General features: G+C 41.2%; 1 protein-coding gene across 1 annotated transcript in view; it reads right to left on the reverse strand.

Annotated features, from left to right (window-relative positions):
* LOC126354563 (mucin-17-like) overlaps positions 1 to 23,218 on the reverse strand; it is a 98,371-nt gene that overhangs the window by 73,484 nt on the left and 1,669 nt on the right. The window lies entirely within an intron of this gene.

Consider the following 23,218-nt stretch of genomic DNA (forward strand, 5'->3'; position numbering starts at 1 on the left):
ATGGAGGAAGTTCTGTTGTGGTCTGTGTTGCAAAAAACATTCAGACCAACCGCAGGAAACAGAGAAAGGGGTCAAAATGGTGCAAGACAGTGGCTGCTAAAGCGAAAGCAGTTTTCTCACGTAAATTTACTGCGAGATTTGCAGGGCGAGCATTAAGAAAGCCAAGCAGATCAAAATACCATAACGTTGGCTGGTATACTTGATCTACTTATACATCAGATCTTCTAGATTTCTGAACTTTGGATAACTCTTTTCGGTAAACAGTACGCAACGATTTTTTTTCTTAATTCTCTTTGCCGATGCGTCAACTGTCCGCAATTTTTTAAATTAGAGCATTGTGTGGTGCTGTCTTTTTGTCTCGGTCACTACATTCTTTACTTTTAATCTTCCACAAACATGGGTGGTTTCTATATATTTCAATGAATTCACTAACAAACTCTCGAGAACACTGTCGAGTATGTTGTTGTTGTGGTCTTCAGTCCTGAGACTGGTTTGATGCAGCTCTCCATGCTACTCTGTCCTGTGCAATCTTCTTCATCTCCCAGTACCTGCTGCAACCTACATCCTTCTGAATCTGCTTAGTATATTCATCTCTTGGTCTCCCTCTACGATTTTTACCCTCCACGCTGCCCTCCGATACTAAATTGGTGATCCCTTGATGCTTCAGACCATGTCCTACCAACCGATCCCTTCTTCTGGTCAAGTTGTGCCACAAACTTCTCTTCTCCCCAATCCTATTCAATACTTCCTCATTAGTTATGTGGAGTATCGGCCATTTTAATGCCCTGTGCGCACAAATACAAACACTAGACTGCGGAAACAGCTGTTTTGCGCCAGATTTGCGGCGATCTCCTGTCCACACGCTCCAACTTGTCTGCGCAGATGTGGTTTGAACCCACAACTCCAATTTCCAGGTTCGCACACACCTCAGGTTGGTGCAAATCTTCTGTCCACACGCAACGATCTGTCTGCGCATATCACATGTGCACTGACATTTGCGCAGACAGATCGTTGTGTGTGGACGGGCCTTTAGTGTCAAAAAGTATGTCGTAGTTAGTTTAAATGTATTTGAAATATAAACGTCTAGATTAAATCCCCATCTAATTAGGCTCACGTTTCTCTCAAGGCCTACCTTCAGCACATTACAGGTTCCACGCTTCTGTACATTCGTAATTCGTACAATTTAATGCAGTTGTTCCATGTGTCTTCACGTTTGGAAGCGGTGCAGCACTTGCATCTTCGGTGAGTTAGGAATTATTTCAAACACCCCTTGATCATTTCGTAAATGTTGACCACGCTGTGCATTTCGTTGGTCCATTTCTTCAATAGTGTCAATAGGAGTGCAGTTCACTTTCGATATGACCACCAAACAGAATAATCCGTGGAAGTGAGGTCAGGTGGTGTTAGAGGCCAAGGTACAGGCTGTGGGCGACCTATACATCTAAGATCACACTGGCGCGGAAATAAATTGTGCGTGTGTGCATGTACCTCATTCCCCATTACGCAATTTTAGGGTGGGCTATAGATGAATTTTGAGCCCAATTAAAAAAAAAACTCCAAGTACTATGGGACTTAACATCTGAGGTCATCAGTCCCCTAGACTTAGACCTACTTAAACTTAAATAACCTAAGGACGTCACACATCCATGCACGTGGCAGGGTTCGAACCTGCGGCCGTAGCAGCCGCGTGGTTCCGGACTGAAGCGCCTAGAACTGATCGACCAGAGCCCAATTGCTTGGGAACGTAATAGAAAAGTTTAAATTTTGTCCTAATTAGTACAGATTTCAATCCTACAATCATGGTAGCTCATATACCACGCATTTTGCAGTTATCATACAAAGGTCTCATTAGTGTACACATGTGTAATAGAACGTTTTGCTCCAGATATCTAATACTTCGGCCTGTATCACTTTTCTCTACTAGTGATGATATACCCACCATACAAATTTGCAAGTTGGCGCGCCAAAGGAGAAAGACCAGATAAAATGACTGAAGTCACGCGATGGACTCTTGTAGAAAGAGGCCCTTCACAAATAACTGCTACTATCTTACATTAGGAAGAGGTGCAGAAGATTTACTCCAGCAACAGCAAAACGAAATTATCTGTGAAGAAATTCAAAGGGATTGGCACATTTATTGTATCAGAAGATTAGTTGGTCTTTCTTTAGATTTATTCTCTTTTTGATAACTTTTCATTTCCAAAACTATAATCTTGCAAGTATATCAGGGTATTCAGACTGAAAAGATCATTTCGAATTTCAAGCCCAACACACAACCTCCCATACTACGTACAGGGTGTTTCAGAAATGACTGGTATATTTGAAACGGCAATACAAACTAAACGAGCAACGGTAGAAATACACCGTTTGTTGCAATATGCTTGGGACAACAGTACATTTTCAGGCAGACAAACTTTCAAAATTACAGTAGTTACAATTGTCAACAACAGATGGCGTTGCGGTCTGGGAAACTCTATAGTACGATATTTTCCACATATCCACCATGCGTAGCAATAATATGGCGTAGTCTCTCAATGAAATTACTCGAAACCTTTGACAACGTGTCTGGCGGAATGGCTTCACATGCAGATGAGATGTACTGCTTCAGCTGTTCAATTGTTTCTGGATTCTGGCGGTACACCTGGTCTTTCAAGTGTCCCCACAGAAAGAAGTCACAGGGGTTCATGTCTGGCGAATAGGGAGGCCAATCCACGCCGCCTCCTGTATGTTTCGGACAGCACAAAGCAATCACACGATCATCGAAATATTCATTCAGGAAATTAAAGATGTTGGCCGTGCGATGTGGCCGGGCACCATCTTGCATAAACCACGGGGTGTTCGCAGTGTCGTCTAAGGCAGTTTGTACCGCCACAAATTCACGAAGAATGTCCAGATAGCGTGATGCAGTAATAGTTTCGGATCTGAAAAATGGGCCAATGATTCCTTTGGAAGAAATGGCGGCCCAGACCAGTACTTTTTGAGGATGCAGGGACGATGGGACTGCAACATGGGGCTTTTGGGCTCCCCATATGCGCCAGTTCTGTTTATTGACGAAGCCGTCCAGGTAAAAATAAGCTTCGTCAGTAAACCAAATGCTGCCCACATGCATATCGCAGTCATCAATCCTGTGCACTATATCGTTAGCGAATGTGTCTCGTGCAGCAATGGTAGCGGCGCCGAGGGTTTGCTGCGTTTAAATTTTGTATGGATAGAGGTGTAAACTCTGGCACATGATCGATACGTGGACGTTGGCGTCATTTGGACCGCAGCTGCAACACGGCGAACGGAAACCCGAGGCCGCTGTTGGATCACCTGCTGCAGTAGCTGCGTGTTGCCCTCTGTGGTTGCCGTACGCGGTCGCCCTACCTTTCCAGCACGTTCATCCGTCACGTTCCCAGTCCGTTGAAATTTTTCAAACAGATCCTTTATTGTATCGCTTTTCGGTCCTTTGGTTACATTAAACCTCCGTTGAAAACTTCGTCTTGTTGCAACAACACTGTGTTGTAGGCGGTGGAATTGCAACACCAGAAAAATCCTCTGTTCTAAGGAATAAACCATGTTGTCCACAGCACACTTGCACATTGTGAACAGCACACGCTTACAGCAGAAAGACGACGTACAGAATGGCGCACCCACAGACTACGTTGTCTTCTATATCTTTCACATCACTTGCAGCTCTATCTCATGTTGAAAATTGTAACTACTGTAATTTCGAAAGTTTGTCCGCCTGAAAATGTACTGTTGTCCCAAGCATATTGCAACAAACGGTGTATTTCTATCGCTGCTCGTTTAGTTTTTATTGCCGTTTCAAATATACCGGTCATTTTTGAAACACCCTGTAAGTGCATACTAATCATGGCACCAAATGTTGCTTGTGTGGAAAAATATTCTTCTACCGACCCTAGTACGGCGGTATAGCTCCTTACTGCACAAGGGTAATGCATTAGCTTCTCAGACACTTCAGCAGCGCATTGTTTGCTGTGTTGCCACTTACTGGTGTCATCATGGGCATTGTCTGTTAGTAATGGTAGTCAGTCTTCCACGGTTACGACTCCGACTGAGTGTCATAATTTTATGACAAATAGTTGGTCGTTACCAAGGAACAAAGAACGTCGCAGCTACTCCTGACACAAAACACACACTGGAAACAAGGGTGTGAATTTTACAGCCATTATTACTGCACTAGTTCATCACATAATTCAGACTCAGTAATTCATGGGTATCGCAAAATTTTCTAATTAGAACAGTTGTTATATTTCAAACAGTTTGATATTATACTGTTGTTGTTGCCTTCAGTCCAGATATTGGTTTGATACTGCTCTCGATGCATTTTAAATAAGGTAAAGTACATAAGAATAGAGGTTCAATTATAAATAAGGTGCATTTTAGATAATGATGTTGTTCATGGTATATTCAGAAAAGAATTAAAGCTAGAAAGGTGTCACTATGAAGGCATCAGATAAAGATCAGAGGTAATTTTGAAGATATAATACGAACTCAAATTTAATAGAATATATATCTGTAAGGCTATATCATATTAAAGATAGTGTAATAATGAGAACAGTAATAGATTAGCAATGGTAGTAGAGTATGTGCCACATTAAATAATACCAATTACTAAAGATGTAAACCGAGGACAAGAGATATCCAACCGATATTTCAAAATTAAACAAGGTCTTCGAGCATATTGAATTTCGAAAATAAAAGGCATGTGTAATGCATATGTGCATTCCCTTCACGTGTTTAAGCCTAGTATTATGCATATTTATGCGATCGGGGATGCTCAGTAGCAGCCAGGCTACGTGTACATTTAACAATTAAACGTCGGCCAGGAGCATTAGAGATAAAACGAGCGAAGTGTCCCTATTGGCTGCGGGAGAAAGGTGGGTCTTCTTGTCTGCCGGAAAGACAGGGTGAGTTAGTCGCCACTCAAAACGAACAGTCGAGTAACGGGGCGGCTCTGAAAGAACGGTCGCGAATGCATATTTCAGCTGTTAAACAAGATATTTAGTGAAGTTACTAGTTATCAGAACGCCACGTGTCGTGGACAGTGTCTATCGTTATGTAAAGTCAGAAAACGGTTAGTGTTGTAAAGGGTCGAGATAACGGAGTAGCCCAGAGCCGCCATATTGCAAATTCTGATTCTGTGACGTGTGTAACAAAGTAATTTCTGTATTAAAACTAGTACAAACGTTGTTGACAATTAACAATTCGAATCCCGCAACACTCCACTTCCGTAGGATCACCACCTACATGGAACCTGGCGACTGAGCGCTACCACTGTGCTACGAGGGACCTACCGAAGCAGCAAGACACCAGGTTAGTGATACCATCCAGAGAACTATTTCCTTCTCGCTATAATGTCATTGAGAGCGTTGTATGTAGTGCGGTAATTTTCACACCTGTCAACACAAACTTTCTTTGGGATTGGCATTATTAAATTCTTCTTGAAGCCTGAGCGTATTTCGCATGTCTCCTACATCTTGCTCACCAGATGGAAGAGTTTTGTCATGGCTCTTCTAAGACTAGCAGTAGTTTTAATGGAATGTTGTCTACTCCCAGGGCATTTTTTCAGTTTAGGTCTTCCAGTGCTCTGACAAATTCTTCATGCAGTATCATATCTCCCACGTCGTCTTCATCTACATAATAGTGACCTCAAGGACATTGCCCTTGTATAGACCCTCTATATACTCCTTCCAGCTCTCTGCTTTCCCTTCTTAGGACATGTTTTCCATCTGAGCTCTTGATATTGATACGAGTGATTCTGTTTCATCCAAAGGTCTCTCTAACTTTCTTGTGGTTAATATCTATCGTACCACTAGTGGAACATGCTTTTACATCCTGGCAGTTGTTCACTAGCCATTCCTGCTTAGCCATTTTGCACTTCCTGTCGATCTCATTTTTGAGACTTTGTATTCATTTTGGCCTGCTTCTTTTACCGCATTTTTATATTTTCTCCTTTCATTAGTTAAATTCAATATCTCTTCTGTTACTTAGATTTTTACTAGCCCTCATCTTTTTACCTGCTGCCGTCACTACTTCATCTCTCAAAGCTACTCATTTTTCTTTTACTGTATTTCTTTCCCCCGTTCATAACAATCTTTCCGTAATACTCTCTCTGGAACTTTCTAAAACCTCTGGTTCCTTCAGTTTATCCAGGTCCCATCTCCTTAAATTCCCACCTTTTTGAAGTTTCTTCAGTTTTAATCTACTGTTCGTAACCAATAGATTGTGGTCACAATCCACATCTGCACCTGGAAATGTCTTACAATTTAAAATCTGTTTTCCTGTCACCTATATGAAACCTTCCAGTGTCTCCAGGCCTCTTCCATGTATACAACCTTCTTTCTTGATTCTTAAACCAAGTGTTAGCTATAATTAAGTTATGCGCTGTGCAAAATTCTACCAAGCGGCTTTCTCTTTCATTCCTTACCTCCATTCCATATTCACCTACTACATTTTCTTCTCTTCCTTTTCCTACTACCGAATTCCAGTCCCCCATGACTATTAAATTTTCGTCTTCGTTCACTATCTGAATAATTTCTTTTATCGCATCATACATTTCTTCAATCTCTTCGGCATTTGCGGAGCTAGTTGTCATATAAACTTGTACTACTGTGTTAGGAGTGGGCTTCGTCTCTATCGTGTCTGGAACAATGCATTCACCAGGCTGTTCGCAATAGCTGACCCGCCCTCCTATTTTTTTTATTCATTATTAAACCCCATCCTGCATTACTCCTATTTGATTTTGTATTTATTACCCTGTATTCACCTGACCAAAAGTCTTGTTCCTCCTGCCACCAAACTTCACCAGTTCCCACTATATCTAACTTTAACCTAACCATTTCCCTTTTTAATTTTCTAACCTACGTGCCAGATTAAGGGATCTAACATTCCACGCTCCGATCTGTAGGACGCCAGTTTTTATTTCTCCTGATGACGAAGTCCTTCTGAGTAGTCCCCGCCCAGAGATCCGAATTGGAGACTATTTTACCTCAGGAATATTTTACTCTAGATGACACCATCATTTAACCATATAGTAAAGCTGCATGCCCTCTGGAAAAATTACGGCTGTAGTTTCCCCCTTGTTTTCAGCCGTTCACAGTACCAGCACAGCAAGATCGTTTTGGTTGGTGTTACAGGACCAGCTCAGTCGATTATCCAGACTCCTGCCCCTGCAACTACTGAAAAGGCTGCTTCCCGTCTTCGGGAACCACATGTTTGTCTGGCCTCTCAACAGATACCCCTCAGTTGTGGTTCTACCTATGATACGGCTTATCTGTATCGCTGAGGCACGCAAGCCTCCCAACGAACGGCAAGGTCCGTGGTTCACATGAGGAGGGATGTTATACTACAGTTATTTTAAGAGAAAATTTGTTCTCTATTTAGATATACTGAAAACTAAAGGGAAAACTATATTCAGAACTTGATCAAAACGAATGTATAAAAGCAGTTGTGTATTTATTGGTATGTGGTATATAACCGTTTTGGTAGTGTCAGCGTAATGGTCTTAGAGGTGAACTTGAATGCTGAGAAAAAGAATAAAAACCACGTGAACACGAACATACTGAAAATGACTGAGGAATACGGATATTCCAGCATTCGGGCAACATGGAACACGTCCTTGTCCCCCTTTCATTTTCGATGCAAGAGTATATAAGTTGTCGGGTCGCTGACGAAGCAAGAATTCCACCATATAGTGTGGTGGTTTCGACAGTTGAGGAAAAGCATTCGGTCGTAACATAAATGTGCAAATCTTCGGATGCCCTCATAAGACGTAATACTACAGATTTCATACCGCTAAAACAGATAGAAACCTGCCAAAATGTTGTAAATAGAACACGTAATCTAATCCCGAGAACACCAGGATTAATAGTGCATTTCGACAGCGCTCTTTCACATTTAGAGCACTCTGTTCAGGTACCACCATATTCGAGAGGTCTTGATAGTAACCACTCAGCTCCGTTCCTCTAGGCCTAAAGGTTGAAAATTGACAGTTTGCTTTTGACGACACTCAAAAACAATGTTGTTGTTGTCTTCAGTCCTGAGACTGGTTTGATGCAGCTCTCCATGCTACTCTATCCTGTGCAAGCTTCATCTCCCAGTACTTAAGTACTAACTGCAACCTACATTCTTCTGAACCTGCTTAGTGTATTCATCTCTTGGTCTCCCTCTACGATTTATACCGTCCATGCTGCCCTCCAATGCTAAATTTGTGATCCCTTGATGCCTCAGAAAGTGTCCTACCAACCGGTCTCTTCTTCTTGTCAAGTTGTGCCACAAACTCCTCTTCTCCCCAGTTCTGTTCAATACCTCCTCATTAGTTATGTGATCTACCCATCTATTCTTCAGCATTCTTCTCTAGCACCACATTTCGAAAGCTTCTATTCTCTTCTTGTCCAAACTATTTATCGTCCATGTTTCACTTCCACACATGGCTACACACCATACAAATACTTTCAGAAACGACTTCTTGAAACTTAAATCTATACTCGATGTTAACAAATTTCTCTTCTTCAGAAACGCTTTGCTTGCCATTGCCAGTCTACATTTTATATCCTCTCTACTACGACCATCATCAGTTATTTTGCTCCCCAAACACCAAATTACTTTACTACTTTAAGTGCCTCATTTCCTAATCTAATTCCCTCAGCATCACCCGAATTAATTCGACTACATTCCATTATCATCGTTTTGCTTTGGTTGATGTTCATTTCATATCCTTCTTTCAAGACACTATGTATTCCGGTCAACTGCTCTTCAAAGTCCTCTGCTGTCTCTGACAGAATTACAATGTCATCGGCTAACCTCAACATTTTTATTTCTTCTCCATGGATTTTAATACCTACTCCAAATTTTTCTTTTGTTTCCTTCACTGCTTGCTTAATATACAGATTGAATAACATCAGGGATAGGCTACAATCCTGTCTCACTCCCTTCCCAACCACTGCTCTTTCATGCCCCTCGACTCTATAGCTGCCGTCTGCTTTCTGCACAAAGTGTAAATAGCCTTTCGCTTCCTGTATTTTACCCCTCCCGACTTCAGAATTTGAAAGAGAGTATTCCAGTCAACATTGTCAAAAGCTTTCTCTAGGTCTACAAATGCTAGAAATGTAGGTTTGCCTTTCCTTTAGCTATTGTCTAAGATAAGTATTAGGGTCAGTATTGCCTCACGCGTTCCAACATTTCTGCGGAATCCAAACTGATATTCCCCAAGGTTGGCTTCTACCAGTTTTTCCATTAGCCTGTAAAGAATCGCGTTAGTGTTTTGCAGCTGTGATTTATTAAACTGATAGTTCGGTAATTTTCACATCGGTCAACACCTGCTTTCTTTGGGATTGGAATTATTATATTCTTCTTGAAGTCTGAGGGTATTTCACCTGTCTCATACATCTTGCTCACCAGATGGTAGAGTTTTGTCAAGACTGGCTCTCCCAAGGCTGTCGGTAGTTCTAATGGAATGTTGTCTACTCCTGGGGCCTTGTGTCGACTCATGTCTTTCAGTGCTCTGTCAAACTCTTCACACAGTATCGTATCTCCCATTTCATCTTCATCTACATCCTCTTCCATTTCTATAATATTGTCCTCAAGTACATCAAACTAACCAAAAAATACTGTCACCTGAAGTGCTTGCACACTAACCTATGTTTGTATAGCCGCCAGAGTATACTTGGTGTGTTACCCAAGAGTAGTCAGGCATGTTTTCTCTGATGTTTTGGCAATACTTGCAATTTTATATTTACAAAGTGGAGCGGTAGTCAGCCCATAGAACTTATGCTCATCGCGTCTTTCGTACGACGCTCAGCGTCGATGAAAAGCATTGTTTCCTGTTACAAACGAAATTATTTTTAAAGTGACATTTTATGTTCCCATTCGACACAGCGGTAGCTGGTTAGTATCGCGCGATATTCGTTTCGCCGATATGTATTAACAGCCTATTGAAAACCACGAGGAATAACCAGTAGTGATTCTAAAGCGATAACACCGCCCTGGCCCGCGCTGACTGCTACCGCCAAGCAGAAATGTGTCGCTCAGTCCTTGTTGAAGTACTGATTATTCTTAGCGTTTTATTGTTCATGTTAATACATATTCGTAAAATGAATATAGGACGAGCCTCTAATCTGGTAACGTTCTATCGAATGGGCACCTAAAATTCCGATTTAGAAATCATTTTGCCTGTTATGGAAAACAGACCAACGTACGAGGGGCGTATTAGGTCGACGTTGGGCGCTGTATTAGAAGACTTGATGAACAGAATTTGTTCTTCGCTAACACCACACGTTGCAAATACCTGCGAAATACAGGTGAAAATGCGCCTCGACATTTCAAATCAATTAGTTTCTGTCATCGACCGCGAGATCAGTAGCTCGGATTTGAACAAGGACGGGTGAGTAAATCGACCGTGTCAGTTTGAAGTAAGCTACTATGGCAACAGCTTAATCGATCAGTGGAGTCACGGACCACACTAAATTGGACGGCCGAACGTTGATTATGAGAATGCTGCTCGTGAATGCTCCTCATGAATGTCCAGTGCCTTAACCACCGCGTCACCCCACTCGCTACTTTCCATCGGAACGCCATTTTGTATAATTGGATTAGATTTTTTTTAAAAAAAGTATTATTCTATTACGTCTGCCATATATTTTATACACTTTACAAATGCATCTGAACGCAAATTTTATCCTTGCAGATATGGCCCGCCTATGCAACTATATGAAAGGTTGCTTATCTGTGCCACACGTGTTTCTTTTTACATATGAAGCACTGTCAGTGCGAAACGCGTATAGCTCAATACGAAGAGGCTTTTATTTAGTTTCATAGAAGACGAACCACATTTCCAAAAATATAGAAGCAACTAAGGAAGGATGGAAAGCGTAAAAAATGACACAAACTTTACAGTTACATAAAACAGTACATAACTCTTGAATATTAAAGCCGGCATTCAAAAAATACTCTCGCATATTCTTTCGCAGCCTCGGGCCAGAAGTATCAAAGAACTGTTGAGAATGAAACCGGTTTAGCATTGAAGATCACTAGCGAATTTTTGACGGCTATAAAATTTGTTAAAAGTAATGTGCTCGATGCTGCTCTCCGTTACTAACATATGAAACTCGAACAAAAACACAACGTATTAAAGAATTCTCTTAAATGAGTCATTTTCATGCTTAGACTGTTCCTTCATTTCGAAATAAAGTTTTTATTTCATTATTTAGAAATCAGCTTAACATATCAAGCTACATCATAATAAAATTGGTTATCATTACAGCAAGTGTCTGTGCAAGCACACGTAACACACAAAAATACTATAGTTTAACAGTGAAACGAAAACAGACTAGACGTGCCATAAAACAAACTTCGATACATTTCAACGAAGTTACCAGCATTGTTGTGGAATATAAGATGCTGTAAGCATAACAATTTTTATTGTGATGAAGCTTGCAGGGCCTTCGACGCTGAGGTTAGATAATTGTAAATAATGAAATAAAATTTCTATTTCGAAGTAAAAGCCTACACAGGAAGATGACTTCCTTTAACAAATTTACAGCGGTTATGGACCCATACATAAAAATTGGCCGTGTGCGAGTAGGACTCGCGCGCTGAGGGCTCTGTACGAGCTACTTTGTATATAGGTAGTTCATCCGTTCTGGAAATAATCGCGGCCATTTTTTGCCTATTGTCTACATTGATATTGGAAAGGTATCAGTCCCAGGGATTCCAAGATTTTCGTGGCTGTTTTAATTTCAATAATATAAATGGGATATAATATCATGCATGCAGGAGACAGGCGACCATTATTATTACAATAATCAGCAGCTCTGCCTTCAGGCTGACTAGGTCGCAATGGTAAATGTCAAACATTAGTCAAGGAGTGACTTTATTTCTTATGTGACATGTGACGAAATTTATCCATCATCAGGTATCTAGGAGCGGTTACAGCACATAGATACGGTATTTCAAATTGAATGTGAAACGAACATTTGCAGAATAGTTATTCCTTGGGCGGTGTTTGACTTTCACCACTGTGACCCAGTGAGCCTGTTCGCATAACTACCGATTAACGTCGGATAACAAATGACGAAAGAAATGTTTTTCATGTGACATAATTACAGTTTTACTGTTATCGGATTTTTACCTTTGGTTGTGCAGTGAAACCTCGCTTCTTGCCAAATGTCATTATTCTAGACCGAGAAGTACCCTTTGGTTTCGATGGGTGAGTTTGCGAGTATCGCCCTTTGGTTTCGATGGGTGAGTTTGCGAGTATCGCCCTTTGGTTTCGATGGGTGAGTTTGCGAGTATCGCCCTTTGGTTTCGATGGGTGAGTTTGCGAGTATCGCCCTTTGGTTTTGATGGGTGAGTTTGCGAGTATCAAAATAAGTGACCTAAATGTGCGTAACTCTTGGTTGCAGTGACTTGGAAATTTACATTTATTACACCGCCAAGAGCCTATAGATCTTAGTATGTGTCATAAATTTCAACTTTACATTTCTACCCGTCCCTGGGAAAAAGTCTTAACAGACGGACGAACAGTCCGCCAGATAAGAAATGATAAATATTTTGCCGTGTGATATAATTTGAACTTCAGTTTTCGAATTTTTTCCCTTTGGGTGTATAGTCAAGTGACACATTGTTTCTTGCCAAATTTAAAGATTCTAGGCCAATGGGAAGTACTCAATAGATTGACAGGTGGGTTCGCGAATATTAGAAATGTGACAGAAGCAGCCGTATCTATTGAATGCGTTGACTTAGGAGCTTCCCTTTTCTACACTGCCAATGGACCTGAGTATCTGACATAAATTTCAGCTTGATACATCACCCCGTGGTCAGAAACAGGGTTTTAAACAGTCTGACAGACGGACAACTAAGTGATCAAAGGATCCGTCCTTACCGATTGAGGCTCGGAACCCTAACGAGATTATTTATGTAACCTAAATTCGGGAGAATTGCATGAAAGGCCGTATCTGATATATATGGAAGCTCATGATTATCATCTAGGAGGCATAAAACTATACCGTGTGTTGGCAAAAATTTTCCCATTGTTCATGAGACTTGACGAGTCTAGCCATTTTTAGAGTTGGCTTGATTCAAGCTAGTATTCATGGCATGTTTAGTGGTTCTGCTTAATGCTTCCGACAAGCCCAGTTGAAAATGTGAAAAAATAAAATTATTGCAACAAAAGTGGAAAATGACTTCTTCTTTTAACAAAATTGTTTCCATTATAAATTACTCTTTTACTTAAACTCATTGACGGGTGATGAACGATACAATACAGTAGTAAACAGTCCTGACTGCTCGTATGCAGCATTGAAATAAAATCTGCGTTTTTAAATGAAATGTCCAAGTACGTGGACGACTAACGTTTCATGAGTGCGTCCGTTTGCAGCAAATATGCACCGGCAAGTGTGCCATTCTTTTACAGGTACCTATAGTTTCCAGCCAACCTCACTAAAGTAGTATGGCCACTTGAATTCATTAAAACGAAATGTACCTGCTTCTTCCTTCCTCCGTTCGAACGACACGATGTTGCTAATGTTCTCGAGAATGACACCTTCGAGCAGCGGAATCCAAGCTTTCTATTATGTTTACGCGGAGCGAAATCACCTTTTACACTATCGCAATAACAACGTGCCACTTTCGCAAACACGAGAGAAACCCTGTTAGAGAGAACAATTCTGTTACAGTGAGGTTATAGGAAATCTTACGCCGAACCAAAAGCGCGTTTTAACTCGTACGCTAGTAAGAGAGATGAAATTAATCATATTGCATGAATAAATATAAGGTATTTCTCTGTAGTTTAAAGTACACACTGGAGGTTACGTACTGAATTATGAATAATATAAAAATATCACATCCTTCCCTTAAAAGCGCCAGAAGTGACACATACAAATTTTCCTTCGTTTGTAACGGAACTTTCAGATATTACAGTGGTTCTGTTGTTATAGAAGCTAGATTTTCATATTCTTTACTTCATGGCATATGTTATATCGTAATGATTCTCGTGAAACTTTAATCGTCGCTAGGCGAGCTTCAAGCATTGTTCCCATATTTGTGGCGTTTATCTAGAAGGAATATTCAAATCAGTGCTGGTCTACAAAACACACGTATTTCTTTTGCTTTTAAATTTAATAATACATCTTTGCTACTCTGAGAATTACGAATTCAAAGGTGTTACAAATTCTCATGCCCACATGGCACTCCGTCGCACTCATTCATGCCATGGGAAACCAACCTGGGGTCCGAGAATCCAAGGAAGATATAGAAGATTCCTGCAATAGCGTAATGCTTTTCTTAACCTATCCTGTTCACGTGTTACTGTTGTAAGCGTCTATGGCACGTGGTGGAAGGACGTCGGTACCACAAGTCCGGAAACAAGGTGTTTGAAACTACGTCTTAATCACAAAACGTGGAAGTCGGAGGCTTGCCACCTCTGTAAAGGACAGTCGACTATTTGTGACATATCTGTGTGCTCCCATGATTACCCACCGACATTGTCCATTACGATCGTAGTGGGCACGGGAATATCAAGAGTGAACCGTGGATTAATGGAAATGGAATTAGACTAACAGATCAACTCGATGACTGATTCCAGATACGCTGTCATTCACTCAAACGTCTGCTCGACACACGCACTGCGTCACGAACCCAAGCCGGTACTGGTAGTTTTGTGTACCGGAGTTCATCTACCTGGACTTCCTTGACACCTGTAGTAGTAATCAAAGGCAAAATGACAGCAGTGGACTACGTGAAAACTATTATGGACCACCTGAATCTCTTCATGCTTAATGTCTTTCCCGACGGTGATATCTTCCAGCAGCGTAAGTGTCCGCGTCACAAGACTGAATGAAATTGTGGAACAGTGATTTGAGGAGAATGGTAATGAACGCACAAATTCGTCTGATTTGAACATGGAAGAATACATCCAGGACGTCATGTACGCGTCCACAAACCACCGGACAATACATGGGTATTTTGTGACCAGTGCGTAGGGATCTGGTGCTATATAGCTTCGGAAATCTACCAAGGACTAGTCTGATCCATTGCATCCAGAACAGATGCTATACTGCGTTCCAATGGTGAGCCAACACAATATTAAGCATGTCGTCGTAATATCTTGGTTCATCAGTGTGTAAATGATCTGACAGATAACGTCAGCCCTATGGAGCTATGCGCAGACGACTCAGCTGTGAACATGGGGACTTGTTACTGGATATGCAAAGATTTGCATATGATCAGTGCCTGGTGCGAAGTCTAGAATCTGATCTTAAATAAAAATAATGTAAAGCGCCTTAATACGCGGAACTTCCATCGTTTGGCTCCACTACTGGCCATCAATCACGTGAATCAGTCGCACCTAAGCATTATCTGAGTTGTTCCTAACTGGTATGATGTAAGGGAGGGGCAATCACCAAAAATCTAGCCATGGTGGAAGAACAGGTCACACTCGGACTTACTAGAAGAATCCTTGAGTGTTATTAGTCTGCTGAGACCCATACAACGTTAGAATGATGGGAGAGGAAAGATTCAAAGACGAGTCGAGGTGGATACTTCGAATCAGTGAAACACAAGCCTGGCAATTCCAGGCTTTTCCCAGGCTGAAATTCAAATTTCCCTGAACCAGTTTCGGTTGTACCTGAGAGCAGGTTTGATTTTACTGGTTTTTACGACCGCGACGAGATTTTTCGCGTTGGCGCGTCAATCATTAGTGATGATTCCCAGTTCAGCAAGTATTTAGCCATATCTTTTTTTTTAAGTTATGAGCTCTTGCCGCCCTATACTGAGTTACCGTCATCAGTCACAATTCTGTCCTGTACAGTATCATTATGTACTGGACTCAAATCGACGAGAAATTTTCGCAGAAACACACTTCTAAGTATCATCACGGAAATGCAATATTAATTTGTTTTGACAGACAGCATCGACGTGTCTTGTTTCAATACCGTACACTCTTCACACTATGGCCATTAAGTTGAAGCACGAAGCTGAGATAAAGCTGGGAAAATTCAACTCTGTGCTCGAAGAACCAAAAGCTGAACAGTGCTGATCTACAAAACACACGTATTTCTTTTGCTTTTAAATTTAATAATACATCTTTGCTACTCTGGGAATTACGAATTCAAAGGTGTTACAAATTCTCATGCCCACATGACACTCCGTCGCACTCAGTCATGCCATGGGAAACCAACCCGGGGTCCGAGAATCCACGGAAGATAATAGAAGATTCCTGCAATAACGTAATGCTTTTCTTATGCGACTTCGCAACATATCGTTGCACCAGCGAATATTCAACTCGCTCTAGGGTCTCTCAGACGTACCTAATCTTTATAAGAATTCCATGACTGCACCAGTACATTCAATTCCCCTGCGATTTCCAGAATTTCCATGTTTTCCAGACAAGCGGCCACCCTGATACCTGCACGATTCAAGTGGTTGTTTAGTCAGGGTGAAAGGAACAAATTTATGTAACAAGATCAGCAATTTAACAAGATAAATAAAATGTCATAGAAATGCTCCAAGAACTACTAGTGGGACATGTTGCAAGAAAGACACTGTGTCACGGAGAGCTTGACTCACAAAATTCTAATGGTCCAAGTTCCAACATGAGCCATGAAACGTTACTTTGTGTCTCGCATAATTATCAAGACGCGAAAACGAGAGAAATTTTGATCCCTGCAGAACGGAACCGACAATATCTCATATCGCATACTATCAACGAATGGAACCGTAAGGAGGAACACATTCGTATGCAGTATGTACCCTCCGGGACACGCAGTACGGTAGCTTGCGGAGTACAAATGCACAAGCGCAATCGCAATCGCATTTACTGTTTCCTTGTGCAAGTAGTATGGTGTGTAACTGATTTTACTCGTAGCATAGTAAAATGGTCCATGCTACGCAGAAGGGAGCATTATCAAGCTGATAAAGAAAAGTTCACACTCGAACTGTTGGGAGCACGATATCGGTTAAAAATTTACAGACGCTTACATTCTTATTGAGTTTGACCAAAAGTAACTCTTCGAGCCAACACGATTAACAGCAGCTCCAGATTATTACCTCATCGCGACTCATTCTTCGCCACATTATAGCCAGGCATTCACAATTAAGTACCGTTCGCCAGGCATCCGGTATGTCCACGTGTCCCATTCTTTGTGCCACTGCAGTATTCTGCGCTACACTGTGCCACTGTATTGGTCCCGTGTCTTCTGTCCTTGTCGTAATCAACACACTCTAAGCGGCAACAGTACATCCGTCCCTGTCTGGAAGTTTGTTGACCCACTGTTAAAAAAAAATTTTTTTATGATTGCGCCTGCACTTTCATATCTCCGATGCGTGACCTAACATATCATAAAGAGGATTCAGTGTGTCTCCGAAGACTGTCACATGATAAAATTATATCAGCTCTTAATCGCACCTCGCATTTACTTCGCTCGACATTTTAATCTAACATGTAAGCCAGATATGTTTTTATTCGACTATGACTACTTATTGGCTTCTCCCGATCACCGTTTGCTTTTTGTGTAGATGAACAGCCTAGGGCGGTCGACTGTGTTACCACTTTTTGCCTCAGGAAAAAAAAAATTAGTCCCGGCGACGCAGTAGAACTCTTTAAAGGATATACTAAATTAATCCTTATCTCCTTCCCCGTTACACAAGTTAAAACTAATTTTTTCAGGATTTAAATATTCCAAAAATATGGGAACAATGATTGAAGGTCGCCTGGCGGCGATTAAGCTTCACGAGAATCATTACCATCTTTGCCGTTTCCGAGATGCTTATCCACAGGTGCTGCGCCGTAACAATCACCTATTGTCAGAATCGTATATGTCGGTGGATTTCCCCAGCTGCGTCCCGTATTCTTGCTAGAATGTGTCCCCATTGTTTCCTTCTCCGCATATACACCTTTCTTACCGCGCCACATGCTTGCATTGTGTGTAGCGGTGGGCAGTGGTGAGAAAGTTTCGGTCCGTCAACATTTCATATTGTTTCAATAGCTGTGGGCGATCTGAATTGTATAATTCTGAAATACCATGTACACTAGATCACTTGTGAAATTTTTTATTGATTACCGGCTCAGACAGGTCAGTGCTGACGTCAATGGATCTTGTAATACATAAACAGAATGTCATGACCTATACAAACTTGCAAGTCACATAGTGATGGTGCGCTCTTTTACAATAAAAGATAGCAAGGTTCATAAGCATATAAGATGTAAAATACCACAAATATAAAACATATGTTCTGGCGCACTCGCTCACTTAACATCACAATGGCGACTCAGGTTACACACTGCCGTGAATGAAATAAAAAGTGCACCTTGAAAGAAGGCGTTGATTTCGATCGGATGACTGCGTATGCCACCCGAGGATAGTAGATCGACTGATATTGGTTTCACCATCGTCCGCCAACAGATAGCGTCGTCTCATAGGTACCAGAGCGGCATCCTTTAATAGGAAACGCTCACAGCCAGAAGGCTCAGAGTGGTGCAAACGTGTGAAGCAAGGAGGCAGCCATTCCACGGAGACGCACTCGTGCTTCCTAAGGCCAACTGAGTGAAAGGGATCAAATTATATCCTTCCGAGTGACGGGATTGCCCTTTCGGAGAACAGCCGCCCAGATCGGACGTGCTACGTCAGTAATGCAACGATGCTGGTGTCAGTGGTCACCTCAACATTATCACACTCATAAATGAGGTTCTGGACGTCCATGCAGTACAGACTCTCGCTATGATCGTTGTATTATAAGAGCAGCAGTGGCAGATCGTACAGCCACGTAGCACAGATAAGAGGGCTAGTGACACCAGACCGTCAACACGAACTGTCGCGAACCGGTTGTTAGCAATGGGGCTACGGGCAGACAGACCTGGCCCATCTACCGCTCACTCCACAGCATCTACCCGATTAGCTGGACTGGTGCTGTGAGAGGATAACATGCAAGATGGTATGGCGTGCCGGTCTTCAGCGATGAAAACACATGTTACTTGCACACAAGTGACGGTCGTTTGCGCGTACGACGTGGACCTCGTGAGCACTGTCTGGCAGAGTGCACACACTGGCCCCAACACCAGGCCTTATGGTCACTATTTTGCAATTCTTGCAACCGTAAAGTGATGTGTTGTTCCACCAGCATCATGCTCGCCCAGACACTGCCCATGAAACTCATCGTGTTCAAGACCTGCAGTAACTTCACTGGCCAGCACGATGTCCAGACTTGCCACCAAGCGAGCACATGTGGGTTGTGATGGGACGAGGAATGACTCCCATGACTCGTTAACCAACAATTCTTACAGAACTACGCGAAGAGGTCGAGCAGGCTTGGAATCGTATCCCACGACAGTATGCTTCATCTGTACGGTCGACTGGGTGCCAGTCAGTACCTGCTTAACCGCCTGTGAGGCTAAACCACGCACTAATACGGGTTTCAGCATTTATCGATACCTGTTACCTCAGAACAGATTGCTATTGATCTGTAAATGTAATAATTTCATGTACTCCATACCCATTGTTGCGAAAATAAATTTTAAGTGAACTGGAAACCTCGACAAGGATGTACTAATTATTTTTGCGGGAATATGCAATGCGGCAGACGCTCCCTCCCCTAAAAACTACGAATTTCTATGAAGAACGACGTATTGAGATATGTTCTCTTGGAAGTTCTCAATCGTTTATCTGTTCGGATATTCGGGCCTAAGCGATACTGAAGAATTGTACTGAAGGTTTTCTGGAAGTTAAGAAAGAAGTCATTAACGAGAGGTATGTCATCTGCTGCCTTCTACATTCCATGAATGAATGGAGCGCACTTGGTTTCACACGAGCAATACTTCCAGGAACCACGTTGATTCCTACTTAAGAGTACTTCTGTCTTTAGGAAAAGTCATCACACATCAGCACAAGTTATACTCCGTAATTCTGCAAAAAATTGACGTTAGTGAGATACGCCTATAATTCTGCCGTCGGTTTTACTACCTATTTTATGGACTGTAACAACTCGCTCCCGTTAGCGATCACCTGGCATGTTGCGTTTATTCAGTGATCTACCGTAAACTAATAGTAAAAGAGAACATGGTTCCTCCTTACGTGCGATACAAAAACAAATGAGCACACCTTCAGGTTCTGTGGCCCATAAAGTGATTTGAGCTGTTTTTTTTTAATTTTTCGATTATTTGTTTCTGATTTATTTTCGGATCCCTGCGGCGATCAAATGTGAAATCTTCACCGAGTCAATTCCGGAAGACTGAAGTTAGTGTTTTGGTCTTCATCATCTTCTTTTTCGGGGTCATCATGGGATCACATTTCATCAGTTGAGATGGCATCCATCATAGTAAATAACAAGAGAGAAAATTGTGCAAGCATAACAGCATTTGTTTAGCTTAAGACAGGGTTCGGTGCTGAAAAAAGAATCACGTAAAAATCATTACTGAAATTAAAAAAAAGGCGACATATATGATTTGAGAGAAAGTTGATTTATTTCCTTCACTAGGTGGCTTTGCGAGAACACAATTCTGGAAATATTATCTGAATCCGTCATTACGTAAACTGCGCGCAACCTAGATAAAACTGTCTTGAATCTGAGAGAAAACACGAAGAAATATACATTTTGAAATTTGCCCACGGAAAGGGATGAATGGTTAAGTGGATATTTAGGGTTTCTGAACATTAATCAGTTTCGTATCTAACGAACTGAAACTTTAAGCTTCTGATGTTTGTAGATTTTGTCGTCTAAGTTGTGCGTTAATCATCTGAAAGTACTAAAAAAAAAGGTGAGCAGTACCAACACATAAGGGGCCACGATCTCTGCACGGAATGAAACATCGATCGCGAAACAGCTTTTAACCATAAAAAATATTGTTGTATAGTAGATAATCGGTTTCACATGCTTTGATGGTGGATTGGTATTCCATTTGCGAAAAATGTTTGAAGCTCAACGAATTTTCATAATTTTTTTAATGCCCCTTATGGTCGTAAGAAGTTAATCAAGCACAACACTGATGCATGAAAACGATGGTTTAGAAGTAAGGTGCTCTGTCAACTGAGGCAAAGCAAGAATTCGTGCAAGAAATGTGCTGCTGCTGTGTATGGTGGCGGGAAGGTGGATTTGAAGCAGATTCCTCCAATTAACGGTGATTCTGCACACCGTTGCCAACGGCTGAAAAGATTGCACCAATCAGTTTAGGGAAAATCGCCCAAAACTTTCCGGTACGAGAGGCGCCTTCTATTTCACCAACCGTACCCCCACACATGTATGGCAAACCATCAAAATTTCTCATGTTGATGCATCTACCTTCAGGTCCTGACCTTCCACTCTTCTTTACTGTCTTTTATATCCACATCTACAGCTCTTAATGAGGTATAGTTAAATTCAAAAGAGGCTTTCATAGGCAAATTTACTTTCGTACCTTTTCGCCGGAAGTAATCGTACGTAGTTCAGTAACGATTGATTTGTGTGTCCGTCACAGTAATGTCAAAAATCGGTAAACTTGCTTTATAACAAATCTTATCTCACTCTTATAATAAAATACGAAAAATAAATTTTTTTAAAATCTTTGCACTGAAACATAGCCTCCTTCTGTGCCTACGCTTTTTTTTAATAAAAAAAGTGAAATTTCTTACACTGCCAGGTTACAGTTTTATAACGACAGATAATTTGAGAGTTGGTCAGTGGCGTGCTTCTATCTTCCACATAAGTCGACATTCGTAATGTCTCTTCAAATGATTTTTCATAAATAGGCACACTACTTTGACAGATTAGTCAGTTCGGGTTATTCTCAAGTTGTACAAAAAAGGTTCTACTCTCTCTGTCGTTCATTAAAGGCCCAGCACTCATCCCCTACTTTCCTCTTACTGGAAATCTTCGACAGAGATATTATAGATTTTATTATATTCGAAACTGTTTTCTTAATGTACTTTCGCTCGCTGTAACAGACCTACGCACAGTTTAACAATATTTGATATGAAGTCCGGCAGTATATTATTTCATGTAACTCTTTGCATTAAAATAAACGGTGAGGCCCATTAGGAGAATTTAAAACATCATCCGCGATCTGTTATGGAATTCTGATTCGTCCCAGAGGGACAGAGTTCAAGAGAAAGTGAAGCGTGCATAGGAGTATTAGCAGCTCCTTGATTTTAGTGATTGCCACACTCAGTCACTAACGTACACATTTGGTAATAACATGTAGAATTATCGAAATATGATAATGTATTTTAACTACTGTTAAAAGAATGAAAGATTTTATGGTTGACCAGCAACATTTTTACGATGCTTTGCTTGAAATCTGTCGGTGTGCCTTTTTCTTAGTCTAACGAAAGTTTTGGGTTCCTAATGAAACCTTAAACAATGGTAGAAATTGATTTTGTGTGTGCATGTATTGCACATTTCGTAGGCATGTCATCACGAAGTCAGATTATGACACTGAAGTGATTTACTACTAAACAGGGGGAATTACAATAACCAATTGTTTATGGTACTGTTACAACGTTACATAACAAGCAGCTGTGAGTCGAATTCCACATCCATCACCATAAATTCAGGACCAGTGTTGATACGTAACATATGATCTGAGTATACTTGGAATTGCGTGATGATGATTTTCATGTCAGTTTGCTCTGTACATTGCGTTCAGACCTGTTAATGGTTCTAAGGATATGGTCTTAAGCTAGTTTTCTGTTTAATACGAGTACATTCTAGAGAATAGCCCAACTATTCAACGACGAAAATAATATGACAATATTAAAAATGGCTAATTTATCATACAGCAAGAGAAGATCCGCCAAGTGTAGTTTATGTAACCTCAATGTAGCTGGCGTGTGTATGCTAAATAGTGTCGCTGCTTGCTCGAGCGTAGCTTACAGATTCGAATCTTGCATTGGCTTTAAAGATGCTGTTGTGGTACCTATACGTAGGCGAGGATCAGTGATAGAAATAAATATCCGTGTGGATATCGACTACAGATGGAAACTAAGCTATACATTCCAGTCGGTAATGATCTGTGTGCCATCTTGAAGTCAGTGATGCAGTACAGTATTCATATGTTAAGGCGTTTATTAACAATTTGAGAATCTTTGCAAAAATATATCTCGTCGCAAATATTTTCTGACGATGGTCCTAGACTCAACATAACTGCATAGACATTAAATTAATATTATGTGCCCTCCTATAAATGTTCTATAGCAGCCAAGTAAACAGAGTACTATGCCGCTCTTTGTCGTACATGTGACATCCACGT

This window comes from Schistocerca gregaria, chromosome 1 (assembly GCF_023897955.1).
Source record: "Schistocerca gregaria isolate iqSchGreg1 chromosome 1, iqSchGreg1.2, whole genome shotgun sequence".
NCBI classification, from domain to species: Eukaryota; Metazoa; Arthropoda; class Insecta; order Orthoptera; family Acrididae; genus Schistocerca; species Schistocerca gregaria.